The 16,271-nt window shown below is 41.4% G+C and overlaps 1 protein-coding gene across 1 annotated transcript in view; it reads right to left on the bottom strand.

Moving 5' to 3' along the window:
* Positions 1-16,271, bottom strand: part of BRF1 (BRF1 general transcription factor IIIB subunit) — a 214,121-nt gene that overhangs the window by 61,473 nt on the left and 136,377 nt on the right. The gene's annotated exons all lie outside the window — the stretch shown is intronic.

The following is a 16,271-nucleotide window of genomic DNA, read 5'->3' on the forward strand; positions in this document are numbered from 1 at the left end:
TGTATAAGAGCTTGTGTTCACCAGCAGGGTCTGCACATCATGTTACAACTGGGTTATAAGTGTTGTTGGCTCTGGATAGTCAGACTTTGTATCGTTTAACAGCAGCCGTATTTCCTGCCATTTATAAGACTGTGACGGTGATTCATCCTGCAGATGTGATATCAAATGGCTAATGTTCTCCTATAGGACATGCCACACTGAACATTTTGCTGTAATGGAATATACAGGAAATTAATTGAAGTGACGAGGACCTTATAATATAAGGTAACGATGTATCCTGATGTATTGTCACAGAATTCTCCTCTTCTAAATGGATGGTAGTCAGCTGTCCAAAGAAAACTAGCTGAAAAGGTAAGAAAAATAGAAGTACATTGTAGTGTTCCTTACACACTTTCCAAATATACCCTTGTTATTCAGCACTGCAGCTCCATTGCCGAGAAAATTGCTGTTTTACTCATATACATATAAGGTGAGAAGGGGTTATACCACGAATGTATTGCTCCCGCTATACATTCAGCCTGACTGCAGCAAGAATAGAAGTGCTAGAGATAGCTAAGTGATTATTTCAGTTGTTTCAGGTGCTCCCATCAGATTTAAGCCCCCCAATCACAGGAGCAGTGGGGGTCTCAGCGGTCAGCCCCTCAACGATGAGGTATTTATCCTCTATACCAGGGGTACTCAACTACTTTTTGCAAAGATCCGTTGACAGAGGTCCGTCATCAAGTGGAAGTCCGAGCGGAATGAGACATGATGTACACTATTTTTCGGACAAATAGACACACAAGAAAAATTTAAAAAATTTGGAAAAAATATTTCTTAATGTGGCATTATACTGTACGGGTGTGTGTAGGGTGGCGGGCATTAAAGAGCAGTATACTGCCTATGGCGGCACTAAGGAGCATTTAAAAGTTTGTGGAGGCAGTAAGGAGCATTATACTGTGGGTGGGGGCACTAAGGAGCATTTTAAAGTGTGTGGAGGCAATAAGAAGCATTATACTGTGGTTGGGGGCACTAAGGAGCATTATACTGTGGGTGGGGGCACTAAGGAGCATTATATTGTGGGTGGGGGCACTAAGGAGCATTATACGGTGGGTGGGGGCACTAAAGAGCATTATACTGCGGGGAGTCCCACAGAATATAATGCCCCATTTATTGCATCTCCTCCATTGTCTCCTCCCCCCCACAGTATAATTAATGCTCCTACACATAATCAACGTTAACAGCGGCTGGGAGGAACATTCATCTCCCTCCTGCAGTCCCCAAGCCCTGATCCCCTACACTAAGCGGTAGCAGGGATCGGCAATCAGCATTGCTGCCTTCACAAGAGCCCATATCTGTGAATACAGCAAGGTTGATTACCAAAACCAAGTATAAATACAGATGAGATCCGCAGCTCTTGTTCAGACTAAAAAATGTCCTTTATTTCTTCATGTTAAAAATACGGTACAGAAACCATGACGAACAAGTGAAAAAGTGAAGAAAACATAAACGTGGTTAAAAAAACGCTAGTTGTTTACATATCTGGCTGACGCGTTTCAAGACACTAAGTCTCTTAATCATAGCCTTTCTGTCATTTCTGTCAGGTTTTTGATTACCAAAACCTGACTGCTGCTGGTACACGGGATCAGGGCTTAGGGACAGTAGGTAGGAAATGAAGGTTTCTCCAGGCCCCTCTTAATGAAAGATCCGGGAAAGGCAGGGAACCGGACAGCTGGCAGCTGGGGTCCTGGTTTGCCATTTGAGTATGCTTGTTCTATACTATGGAGAGAGGATAATACTTTTCAAGGCATGACCCCTCTAATAGTAACTTCACCCATCTGAAGTAGCAGTTTTTTGGGTTTTTTGTTTTTTTTTTTACACTGATGCCAAGATATTTGCTCACTGTTTACAATGGTGCCAGCTGCATAATGCATTTGAGATAACTCAAGGCACCAATATACACACTATGGAGTCCATTCCAGACTGGTCTAGCCTCTAGTTTAAAGGTTGTGAACAACCCGTAAAGGGATGTGGTCTACACATGTACTGCAGCGTCATCTGTATGTTTTGCAGTGGGTACTGTAAATAAAACTTCAAGGCTGTCAAGTACAATAATATTCTGCACCCAAAATTTGTTCTAATTCATAAAAAACACGAGGCAACCAGTAAGATTAATTGAGACAGATACTGGATCACCCTGATCATCCTATTCATTCTTGCCATGGGGAACCAGAGCTTAATCGCTCTTTCAGCCATCTGAACAGGCCCTAAGAGTATCATGTTGGGTTTGTAGCGTGCAGGGGCGGATTACTGGTCAGACAGGAGCTCAGTTCTGAAACAATACTGGAAGAAGAGTGCCAAATATAGTGCCAGTTGCTAAATTCTTTCAGTTTCTTATGGAATAATTCACAAATATTTATCACTATTAGGGAGCGTTCACACTACCGTTGGTGTCCGACAGGTAGTGTCCGCTCCTAGTGTCCGCTCAAAATCTGTCACGGACATTAGGAGCGGACACTAGCTGTGTCCGTGACACCTGTCATTCATTTCAATGGGCATCGGGTGCGTTGTTTTGCACTCCGTGCCCGTCCTTCCCTGTCCGCAAGTGAAGATGTCCGACTTCTCAAGCGGACAGAAGAACCCTGCAGGGTTCATAACATCTCACCGATGTTATGTCCTGTGTGTGCAATGGTAACAAATATCACAATGCCACTTTGTATAGATGGCAAAGGCCCAAAAACCTTCGTCAATACCCACAATGTCTCGACCACCACAGTATATGCAGACAGACTACAGGATTGTAGTCAGCAAACTCCTGGAGACATTTCATTTCATTCCTCTTACACACAGGTGACACATGGATTTTACAGATACAACATCTGGCTACAGCCAATGCCAAACTGGTTCAGCTTTATGAAAGGTCCGGTGTAGTTCACATGCGCAGATATTGGTAACACAATCATTCTGGCACAATGCAACCATAATAGGTTTCCCAGATGATGTAAAACTCTTCTTACCAACAAATTCATTTAACAGCAATGCAAAACGTTTTAGTAAAAGGAAGAAAGTTGCTGATACCTTCCTAAAGGAAAAGGGGCAAAAACTGCACTTTAAAGGGGTTGTCCCATAGCAAGGATCCTATGTATACTGCTAGTTTATGTGGATTTAAGACTTTTTCGAAATATATTGCTTTATCAAAACTGCTTTGTTTGGCCGCTATCTTAATTTATTCACTTCATTGTTTACATGTGTTTCTATGACCACGAGCTATCCGCTCAGTTCCCAAGTGACATAGCTCCCTGCTCTCAGGGGGAGGAAGGGTCTGGACATGCGCACTCGGCTCTGCCCAGGCCCGATGCCTGGAAGAGTGAATTCAGAGCCAGAAGATGCCGCGGGGACGCTGCACGGAGAAGACTTCTCGGAGGATCCAGCCCGACCCTCACTCGTGGACTTAGTAAGTGTAATTTGATCGAACGTTGTCTACCTCTGAAACGAGCATTTTCCCCCCATAGACTATAATAGGATTCGATTCGAGTAGTCGAATATTGAGGGGCTACTCGAAACGAATCTCGAACATTTTACTGTTCGCTCATCTCTAGTTTCACATAAAACTGCGGTACATGCACACCAGCCATGGGGTGACTTAAAGAGTGTTCTACCATGCCTAGCGAGTTGTGGCCTATTGCCTGCACCTAAGTTAGTATCTATTCTTTAAGATTATTGCCAAGTCTAGCAAGTTGCGGAGTACAGTGGAAGCGCTTTCTTACTAAATGATGACCTGTTTTCTCTGAAATTGGGGAATGTTGGCACATCTCACCACACAGACTTGTTTCCTGTAACTAAATTGAATAATCAAATCTACATGTTAACACAAAATTGTAAGTTCCCAAGAAGTCATAAAACTATGAATATTAGTGAGAGGAGTCACTATTCTCCAGAATTTATCAAATAACTGCGTGACACACAGAATTCACATAGTTACACCAAGTGAGTCTGCACCGCTGCAGGACAATTATTAAGGAACATACTGAGTATCACCAATTAAAGGGGTTGTTCAGTTCATTTTTACGGATGACCTATCCTCACTGATAAGTGAGGGTCAACCAATTGGTGAAACAGTGAAGAGGTAACAGCATATGCCCAAGTGCTGCGACCCCTTCACACAACTGAACAGCGAGTGTCCTGGGTATCGGACCGCCAATGATCTGTTAGTGAATAGAAGTCAGCATTAAAAAAAATAGCTGGACAACACCTTTAATAATAGCGGTAGGTAACAATTCACACATTGACCATTATGGCATCTACACATGGCTGATTGGACGAAAAAAATCTGTGGCAGAAAGTTAACTTGAGCCGTGGATTCTTTTAACCCGCAAGCTAGCAAACACCAAATACTGATGTGATTTCCATCTCTCTTTTGTTCATTCGCTTAATTCGGTTAAATGACAAATATAAACTACCGTATTTATACTGTTTTTATAGTATTATTATTTTGCATCATTTTTTCATCCAACTATAAAATATAGTTGGATGTAATTGCAGTAATTCTGGATGTAATTGCAGTAATTCTGCACGGCCTTGGCACACAGAGGCCCCCAGGTAATGTTAGGTCCAGTAGTTCAGGTGTGCTGTACCAAAGGGTGATCTGTCTCTCAGCACAAGTCCACTGTATTCTTAGTAATGGAGTGCGGAATATACAGATACATGCAATTCTATGGCATTACTATTGAAGCGATGGGAGGAGGGATCATGCTCCAGCTTGTCTGGGTTAAATCCAGGACAGATCTGTGGTTTTGTAATCAAACTTCTAAGATATATATGATCACAGCGTTCATCATTTTCCTCTTTAGGCTGAAATGACACATGGGGATATTTGATCCAAAGCCAGGAGTTGATTCAAAAGAAATGGGAAACACAGAGGAATGACTTGTACCTCTGTATCCTGCTGGAATCGCTACAGGTTTTGGCTCAAAAGAGGGCTTTACAAACTGCACCTAAAACTGTGTGTGTGTCTTCAGCCTTAAGAGTAAATGGCAGACGAGGACGTATAAGGTGCGCTGCGGTACTTAGCTAGTTAAGCTGCGCTGTACTGAATAACACTGCTCAACAGGAAACAAAATCCTAGTGACGGCTTTGGAAAGTATGACATTATTATGTTCCAGATAAAAATGAGCAATGATCTGAAAGGCACAGAAAGGTAAACAGGTCTTATCTCTAGTGCCCCATGTCCATGAGAACCAGGGCTGGACACACCTGGAAACACAGCTAAATCTGGACTCCACATCCTATACATTCAGATATGGGATTTGTTTATTGGTACCAACACAGTATGCAAGTAAAGGTGCGACCAAAAACTGTAGTGTTGCCCGTAACAACCAATAAGATCTATAAGTTGTATAGCAAGGGACAAGACCAATAATCCATCTAGAACAGCAACAATAGATAACTTAATGTTTAGCCATCTGAATGGGTGCGTACTATGGGCATCACTGGGTATTCTCTGCGCATGCTGACAGAAATTAGGTAAAAAAACAACCATTTGTATCGCGCAAGTCTACATAGGTAATAAGCATAATATGTAGTCATGGACAGACTGACAAATTTTGGTTTTAACTAAGTTTTCTGCTTCGGTAGTTTTAGCTCTTTTAGTCAGATGTTTCTCTGGTATACTAAAGTTCAATTCTAAGAATCTCATAAGTTTTATTGAGATATACATCAAATTTATACAAAGATGCAATACTTACAGTGTTGAACCTTATTTTGTAAGACTTCTTCAATTTGCAGTAGCATGCTGGATATAAGCTTCTATGCCAGACCTTGAATGATGACACCCCATTCTTGTCTAATATAAGGGTATGTTCACATGATGGAAAATGAAGAGTTATTTTAGACCGACCATCCACCTTGGATTCCTCTTCATCTTCCTCCACACGGGGGAATGCTATTGCAGAACATTGGCATTCTGTCATGGTGTTCCAATGCTGGTCGGAATGGGATCTAAACATCCTTCCAACGATCCAGGAGCAGAATGGTGATAAACAATGTTTTCTTAAGCACAATAGAGTGAAGAAAACATTAAAACTTTGAGCCCATAGCCACACTGAGAACCTGTGAACAATCCTCAAAAAGCAAACAAAAAAAAGGCATTGTAGTAAACTCTAAGTACAGATTAGACGAGAATGGGTTGTCAGCATTCAGGATTGTGCCCAGAAGTAGATAACAAGAAGCCAGCAGGGATTGCAAGAAACACTCAAGTCTGTAAACACTGACCTTTTGCAAGGATTTGTTGTATTTGTCAATAAAAGGTTAAAAACGTATGGGTTCTTCAGTATACTAAAGATCTAAAAACACAATCAGAAAACTTGGTGAAAACCTAAATTTGTGTCAAGTCTCAAAATTTTTGGCCACAAGTGCCTGTAAATAGGGAGAGAGAGCAATCCCATGGTGAAGGAGACTGGCAGGGACTCAATATATAAGGGTACCAGGTATAAGGGGCTGTAAACCATTCTGTGCACACCGGGTTATTCCACTACTGAGTGAGGATAAGAACTAAGCAGGGCCGAGCTGCAGTACCGGGTATAACCAGAATACAGGCTCGACACTGCTGTAGCATTAAAAAAAACTTATATACTCATATACTATACAAGTTATCAGTAAGGCAATGGTTGCCATCATTGGTTTTCGCCCAGTATCTGTACCTCGCAGATCATTTATAGATGTACAAGTATTTGATTTCCAATTCTAGGGGTAAAATGCTTTATGCCTGTGATAAATATGGTCATTCTTTTATGTATTCCTTTGATATGAGCAATGAATACATCAGTCATTCTATCACTATCATTTCTACACAACTTGAAGTGACTTTGTAACATAAGCCATCATGCTATATACACAGAAATGTAATTAACTTGCCCGCACCATTTCCTCCATTGCCACCGGCAAAGTTTCTAACATTCATGAAGTCTAAATAAGAAGTCATTCCCGTATATTTATGTAAAACGCTGGGTGCAATAACAAGCCTGACCCAGAATCCTCTGTTTCCTGTATATTCAGGGTGGGTTAGGAGAACCTGCTCTTATTGAAACATCAACTGCAATTACTCTATTTCCACAGAGTACCTGTGAATATAAATGAATACAAAATGCCAAGGGCTGAGACACTAGCAAATCTCGCAAATGTCACAGACACAATTAAAGCCGTGTCTCCACTGACTTTCCTTAAGCAGCGCAAGAAGATATCTTACTTTGAGCGCCTGATGTTGCTAGAGGTGGGTTTTATACCAGGACTATCTGGAATTAATGAGGGGACAGAAGGCATGAGAGACTGGCAGCAAAAGGCACACTAGAACCCGAGAGAAAACATTATACACATGCCAGGTCAGAATAAGTCACACCTAGAAGATTGTATGCTTATCTGTACAGCACTGAATGGCTCTTCAAGAGATGTGCCAAGTTTATTACTGCAGCTCAAGAAAAAGCTAGCATCTCTTTAGACACATTTGTTTGCATCAACACCATCTATTGTTTGGCTTACTTTGACACACTTTAGGGGCAACACGGTGGCTCAGTGGTTAGCACTGCAGCCTTGCAGCGCTGGAGTCCTGGGTTCGAATCCTGCCAAGGACAACATCTGCAAGGAGGTTGAATGTTCTCCTTGTCTACGCAAGGACTTCCTCCCATGCTCCAAAGACATACTGATAGGGAAAATGTACATTGTGAGCCCTATATGGAGCTCACATTCTACATTAAAAAAAAAAAAAAAATACTTTGACACACCTTGGTTCAGGTGAAGCCATGGACCTAGTCAAGGAAGGCACAAAAAATGTCCAGAGCCACATGCTGCAGAAAATCTTTGATTTTTGTAGTGTTTTTTTGAGCCAAAGTCAAGAATGGCTTATATACTTCTCCCTTCTACTAAATCCACCCTCACTTTGGCTTAAAAAAAAAAAAAAAAAAAAAAACTTCAGCAAAATCTGCAATAAAGAAAAACAAAGTTTTCTGTAATGTGTGGTCTCAGACTAAAACACATCAATTCCTAGCACTATCAAAATTAGATAGCAGATAATAGATAGGAAGTATGATAGATTAGATAATAGATTAGATAGTAGACTAGAAGTAGATACTAGATTAGATAGTAGTGATAGATTAGATAGATTATAGATCAGGAAGTAAATGATAGATTAGATAGTAAATAGACTAGAAGTAAGTACTAGATTAGATGGTAGACAATAGATTAGATAATAGATGATAGATAGCAGATGGTAGGTTAGATCAGTGTTACCCAAACCATTTCAGGTTACCCCTGAAGAAGAAAAAAAACTTCCTTGTGGAACCCCCACTGAATATTTTTTACCAAACGACAAAAAACTTTCCAAGTGGGCATTTACACGGATGAAGTTGGTGCTGATTCTGGCACGATAACTCGCGTCAGAATCAGTGCTGAAAAAAAGACTCCCATTGACTTCAATGAGTTCCATTTTCCATGCGGAACCCACTGAAATCAATGGGAGTCTTTTTTCCCATTAATTTCAATTGGTTCCACGCAGCAAACAGAACCCATTGAAGCCAATTATCGAGTTATCGCGCCAGGATCAGCGCCAACTTCCTCCGTGTGAATGACCCCTTAGGACACAGGTAATATTGTGAAGGTATGTGGTCACCTTACAAAAAAATGATTGCAGCACCCTGGTAGTTTTCCATGTCCCGCCTGTTGGCAATCACTGGGTTAGATAGTAGATAGAAGATTATAAATTATGCCTACAATCCAACTTCCTGTAACTTCATCTATTTCAGCATAGTATAAAAAAACACAAAAAAATAGACAAACCTTGTCCATCACAATTATTACATATCACAAATAAAATATTAGAGGTACAGTGAATACCGACAAGTCCACTGGTAGAGGAGAGGAATTGTACTATAACACAGACCAATGCGGACTTATACAGCTGGCACGGGGCAGCAAGGTTTTCTCTCTTGAGTGGCTTGTATGAAATAAAGTCTGGTGGGTAGCGAGCCAGCGAAAGGAGCTTGATGTCCAAGAAAAAGTTGGCACGTTACGCTCTTGAAATCCATTGTGTGTGCCCACTCACCATCCAAGACAGAAATGTTCACTTCATACCTTTTACACAGCTTAATAAGCACTATATTTAACTATTACAGCACCTGCACCGGCGAAAGGTTCTCACAGGCCCGGTCAATCTCTCCTGAGTACATTCCCCATTAAATGCAGGCTATGAAAGGTTTATTTCTGTGATGCTCCTTTGTCTCTCCTCCTGGAAATGTATGAAGAATTGTATACTGATGATGTGTTGCTCCTCCTGGAAACATTTCCAGGAGGAGCAACACAATCCAGAGTTCTAAGAAAAGATGCTTCAGAATTATTATTTCCTGGAAGATGTCTGGAGCCATTTATATAATTGCATTGCTTTAATGACGTTTATTCTCCTGTCCACTGTAACAGATGTAAGCTTCATAGGATTTAGCCACACGATAAAGTCTCACAATGGCTTCATCCAGCATAATAAATGTAGCTGACACCTCAGTGTCCAGGCAACAGGTACACATTAAATTGATGTCTACATTTCCTCTACCCTGTAACAAGCTGCGGCTGTCACTCGGAGTGCACAATTTTGGTACGTCTGGAGATTAATTTCCTGTTTAGATGGAACTTTGTGTTATTACTCAGCTCAGCACAGACAAGACAACATGAAGCAATATCCCTTTAAGATGGACTTGTCAGGTATTTCATTTTCTATTCAAGTTCTAAGAAAGGATTGTACAATACGGACTGACATGTAGTTCTGATGTCTAGTGAAATTCCATGATGGGATCACTCCAGAGGTCAGGTTGCGTATAACTAGCCAGCCAGGCTAATGCTACATACATAGAGAAATGCCACCTCTGCCAGATTCTGGATATCCACCATTATGGAAATCTATGGCCTAGAAAAGGCGACAGCACTTCATGAGGCCTCAGACACTTGTAAAGGCAGTGCAGGACTATCACACTTTATTAGCCGGGACACTTCTCACTGTGATGGACCCGGCTCATTCATGTATTACATTAGGAGACATTCAGCTGAAGAGCTGCCATGTAATACTACATTACCCAGCCACTTACTGTTATAGGTTATTACATTTATAAAAGTGGTACACTCTGTGACCTAGCAGCTTAGCTCTGTCTTCTCAGCTCCTATCTGCTCTCTGGGTATAGGAAACAAGCAGAATACCACATTTAGGTTAAAGGGGTTTTCTGGGATCAGAATACAGATGACCTATCATTAGGATAGGTAGAGCCCTACTACCAATGAGGAGTGGCTGTGGCGCTCGGGAAAACGCAGCATCCTCTTCATAGTTTACATTGGTCCATCTATTAAAGAGGACCTTTCACCATATCTAGGCACATGCAGTGTTATATACTGCCGGAAAGCTGAGAGTGCGCTGAATTCAGCACACTGTCGGCTTTCCCGATCTGTGCACGGTGTGAAGAGCTTACGGCCCGGTACCGTAGCTCTTCTATGGTCAGAAGGGCGTTTCTGACCATTAGCCAGAGATGTCCTTCTGCCTCGCGGCGCCAATCGCGCTGTACTGTGGGGCCGGGAGGAACGCCCCCTCCCCTCCTGATAATACTCGTCTATGGACGAGCTGTGTGAGCAGAGGGAGGGGGCGTTCCTCCCGGCTCCACAGTACAGCGCGATTGGCGCCGCGAGGCAGAAGGACGTCTCTGGCTAATGGTCAGAAACGCCCTTCTGACCATAGAAGAGCTACGGTACCGGGCCATAAGCTCTTCACACCGGGCACAGATCGGGAAAGCCGACAGTGCGCTGAATTCAGCGCACTGTCAGCTTTCTGGCAGTATATAACACTGCCTGTGCCCGGATATGGTGAAAGGTCCTCTATAACAGAAACTACTGTACCCTGGGGCAACACAGTGACTCAGTGCTTAGCACTGCAGTGCTGGAGTTCTAGGTTCAAATCCCACCAGGAACAACATCTGCACGGAGTTTGTATGTACTCCCCGTGTTTGCGTGGATTTCCTCCCATAATACAAAGACATACTGATAGGGAACAATGTACATTGTGAGCCCTATATGGGGCTCACAATCTACATTTAAAAAGAAAAAAAAAATACTGTACCCTACACTACCAATGCCAAGTGGACATACGCAGGTAGACAAACCCAAGTAAAAAACGAAGAAGCTGCAGTACCCTACACTGCCAATGCCAAGTGGACATACGCCTGTAGACAAACCCATGTAAATGTAGAAGCTGCTGCGCTCAGCAGAGTCAACAACCATCGATCTGATGCTTTCCTTTAAAGGTCTACTTCAAATGAAGAAATGTATGGAACACTATATACTGTACCCAGGGTTTGTCACCACTGCCTAATAGGTGGATGTCGTACTTTTGGAACGTCAACCTAATGGGTGAATAGCCAAACCTCCCCTGCTCTGCTCCACTGTATTGTGGGACCCTGTTCTCCCAACAGATGGGCATCTATGCACTTGGACCCCACCTATGAGATAGCTGCTAAAGACCTGAGGCTTATTCCATAAACCTATTACGTCATAAAAACCCTTTAAATCAGCCACACTGAACAGGTTTCCCAGGACTTGATATTAATGACCTATCTTTAGGATGAGACATCAATATCAGATTTTAGGGGATCTAATTGTCAGTACACTTTGGCTAAATTGTGTAATTGTGTCCACAAAATGTAAGGAGCAGTCTAGTTCCAGTACATTGTGGCCACTGTCTGCAGCTGATCTGTAGGGGTGAGAACATGAACCAACTGATCTGGTGTTGATGACCTATCCTAAGGATATTACAAACCTGGAAACCTACGTTAAATTTACTGAGAAAATAAAACACATACAAAACTAAAAGTTACTCTACATTCATTGCAATAAAAAGCGCCATGTTTGACCCTCCAATGAACTACATGAGCATTTCTTCTAACGACTTGATATAAACAGCAATAGCAGTAGCGCGGTCTCTAGACGGCCATGATCCTGTCATTTGTCACAAGAAGGACATAATGTTTCAACATGGTGGAAATGAACTGCAGAGAAGTAATAAATCATTTAGGTTTCATCATTCTGACACCGGCCGGTATTGTGGCCTGTCACCAAGGGCTCATAGGTTTATAGACAACTACAACAAAGAGGAGACTGAATGTTAAATGACTGACTAGAATATCACCGGGTGATGTCATTTTTATCCACAATTTCGGATCATACATGAGGCACTTGACAGATGAAATATACAATGTCACCTACAGACTTCTACTAGTAAGCTAGCAATTATGCAGTATCAAAGAAAAATTTTGACAAATCAGATACAGTGATCCATTGTCCATATGCAAGTCTAACTTAAAGGGGTTGGCCACTTTCAGACCTATATTGAGAGACAATGTTATTGTTTTTATAGTAAAAAGTTGTACAATTTTCCAATATACTTTCTGTATCAATTCCTCCTGGTTTTCTAGATCTCTGCTTGATGTCATTTATTCTGTTACTTCTAGAGGATAAAACTCTGACCATGGTCATGTGATTTACGGTCCATGGTCATGTGATGTACACACAGGTGCTGCTCGTTACAGTTACAGTCACAGCACAGTAATCAGACATCTGCCTGGAAATCAGCTGTGCACCTGTGTACTCATCACATGACCATGGACCGTAAATCACATGACCATGGACCATACATCACATGACCACGGTCAGACTTTTATCCTCTAGAAGTAACAGAATGAATGACAGTAAGCCGGAATCTAGAAAACTGGGAGGAATTGATACAGAAAGTATATTGGAAAATTGTATATAATTTTATTGTATAAACAATAACATTTGTTTCTCAATATTGGTCTGAAATTGGCCAACTCCTTTAACTTCACACGGATGGCACCCTTGAAGGATACAAGTGCTAGATAGGGTGCAAAAAACTGTACAAGGAATAAACACATCGCAGAACTCTATGCACGATGCTTGTACAGTCTTGTCCCTTACTGCACAGCTATACAGCCTCTTAACCTGTATGGATGGATATATGTCCTTTTCCATGATTTGTCTATTTAAGAAAGACTTGTTTTCCCCGCAAGATAACAATTCATGAGCAGGATTTTTTTAAACTCTGTGCTATGCAGTTCCTCTTTTATTCCTCCAGAAAATATATTAAATATAGATCCTAACATTTAGTGGTTCTATGCGTCCATTAGCACAAATGTTACTATGATGTTACCACCATTGTTTGCATTTTGTATCGTGCCTTTATTCTGTTCCTTTATGAAAATTCAATAAAAATTGATTACACCTAAATATAGATCCTAGGTGATCTAGCATAGTCTAAGCAAAGTACGGTACTGTACTTAGTATTCAGTGAACCAGCTGATCAGTAGGTGTCCTGGGATTTGGACCCCACTATCAAATACTGATGATATTCTAATATGAGAAACCCCCTTCAAGGGTAAGGCCCTACACTGCAAAAACAGACAGTTTTTTGTGGCAGCTTTTGCTGTGTTTTTTTTTTAGCCAAAGTCAGCAGTAGATTTAACAGAAGGGAAATGTCTAAGAGTTTCCTTTATATTTTTCATTCCTTTTCAAGCCACTCTTGACATTGGCTCAAAATGCTGCAGCAAAATCTGCTGCGTTTCCACAACATGGAGCCTTAGCCTAAAGGGATGTTCCAAGTCATAATTTTATTATTTACCACTATTGTTGTGGGGCTCTTAAAATAATAACCAAAAACTCTAGCACAAACAAGATGTCACTGGAGATGCCAGCTGAGGTATCTGTATACAGATGAATGAAGATGCCACCACTGGAAGCTGGGGCCCCGGGAGAGAGGAGAACTGGTATGTTATGTCTAAGCACCGCTCATCAGAAATATTATATAATAAAAGTATGAAGTGGAATACATCTGTAAACCAAGATTAGGGGAGCACATTCTGCCTCACTGCTGTACTGGTTAGGGCCCCTGTCATTGGAGACCGAGATGCTTGTAGAGATGCCATAACTACATGGGTATAAAAACCGCCTGACCCGTGTAATTGTTCAAATACTACATACAAAGGAAGTAAGACTTTGTCCACAGTAGCAAAATCTGGTTAAGTTTTATGAGGCCTTTGCTCACGATTTCACCATATGCATTACTTCTCCAAAAATCTGCAGCATGTGAATTCATCCTTATGGAAAAAGGTAAATATCAGACTTAATATAAGCAAAAATTAAAGTGCTAAACCAACAAACCCAATATAAATGCAAGTTTGCTTATGCGCTTAAAGGATGCCAGGCTTCCCAACCCATATTATCAGGGCGTGCGAGAACCACCCATAACCTTGTGTGAATAACAGGTTTGTACACTTTTTGTGAATTATTGGTGTGTTTGGCTTCTGTGTAGTGTTTACATATGCTCCACTGCCAGGTCTATTTAGTCTTCATACCCAGCAGGAGTGTGCCTATATGCCCAGATTAATAAAACACATGAGACTACTGTATCAGCTGAAGCCAAGCGTACACAGAGAGAGCAAAAAATACTGAAGGTAAAAATAAACTGGAGGAGCCAGAGAACAGAGACGGAGGAGAGCAAACTCACGATCTCTCTGCTTCACACTAGAATATAACATATAGACTGTACTGTGAATTCATCATAATATCCAGACATGTAAGAGCGCATTCACATCAATTATTTTACATCCATTTAACAGATTTGTTTATTGGAAGCAAAGACCAGGAGACCAAATGTATTTATTTTATATTGATCTCTATGTAAAAGGATGACCATCTGTTTGTATACATTTATTGCCTCCGTTAAAGGGACCTGCTAAACAGATATAAAAAAGCACTTGATGTGAATAAACCTTCACATGTGGTTTCACTGACTACAAGCATCCCTACTTCATTGTAAGGGAATTTATTAACTCAACAGCAATGGATGTGGTAGAGCTAAATTTGTCATTTAACTATGAGACTGATAATATCCTGTCTGCAAATATTAGCTTAACCTTTTTGTCTGGTTCCACACAGGTAAAAAAACAATATGGCACATTCCATCCTGTGCTGTATGTAGGTATTAGTTTTCCTACCATAAAAAGGCAATTGTCTGGAAGCACGAAGTCTAGGTGACTTAAAGAGGAGCTTTGGCCTACTCCACCAAGGTCTTAGTACCTATTAATGGGCGGTGTTGTACTGATTCCAGCACAGTTGGCATTTTCTCTCTAGCCCCCATGGATCCTGAGCAAAAAGTGCAGTTGGTTTTGATACCTGATGTGCTATTTCAGTTCTGTAATGTCAGAAGGGCAGTGTCAGATAAGGGGGAATCTGGGCTTCAATCAGAGACACCCCTTGTCTGCTCCTGCCTGACTCCGCCCTCCTGACAGTACAGAGACTAAACAGCATATCAGACACCAAAACTAGCACTCTAGATTGCTCACTATCAATGGAGCAGAAGCTATTACATGATGTAAAGAACTGGAATTGTTGGAGATGGTGAAAGATTCTCTTTAAAGTGGTTTCCAAGAGCTAACTATTGATGACATATTCTTAGAACAGGTTATCAATAACTGATTGGTGGGGGTCCAACATACACAGTGCTATAGTGTTGGGCAAGCGCTGTAGCCACTGCTGAATATGAAGCTGCATGTAAAGCACTGTACATTACCTAGGGGCTGTGCTTGGTATAGCAGCTCAACACAATTCACTTTAATGGGACTGAGCTGCAAACAGACCACATGACAAATTAATCTGATGTGACTGACCAGTGAAGCAGGGCTTTAAGCAACTGATCTATGGGAATCCATCATCAGTACATCATCAATATTTAACTCTCAGGATTCTGCATGCTGCCATACACATGTGCATAAGGTGTAACTTGCTGACTACAAGTGTCCTAACATATCCAGTCTTCTCTAGCATTCAGATCAGCAATATATTTCTGCAGATAAGTGAGAATGTCACAAGATTCCTCCAAGCAGATGAAAACCGCACCGGCTGGGCTGTGTCATCTGCCTTGGATACAACCATTGTGTGGTCCGGTCACTTATATTCTGGGAGGAGTAGAGGCTGAACACAAGAATAAACAGGAGCTGCTGAGATGACACAGAAACACCAGGACCTGGTGTATACTAAATATAATACTGTATAATTTACACATAGAATGAAATAAGTAAGTCAGCTACCTGCTGATTATAACTGGAGAAAACACGTGGCTAAAGCAAAACTTTAGATGTGTCCCATCCTGAATCAGGGACCAGCCTTTATGGTGCCTGTTTAACACCTGCATAGGTTCCTAATGA

Source organism: Leptodactylus fuscus, chromosome 7, assembly GCF_031893055.1.
Source record: "Leptodactylus fuscus isolate aLepFus1 chromosome 7, aLepFus1.hap2, whole genome shotgun sequence".
In the NCBI taxonomy this organism is placed as follows: Eukaryota; Metazoa; Chordata; class Amphibia; order Anura; family Leptodactylidae; genus Leptodactylus; species Leptodactylus fuscus.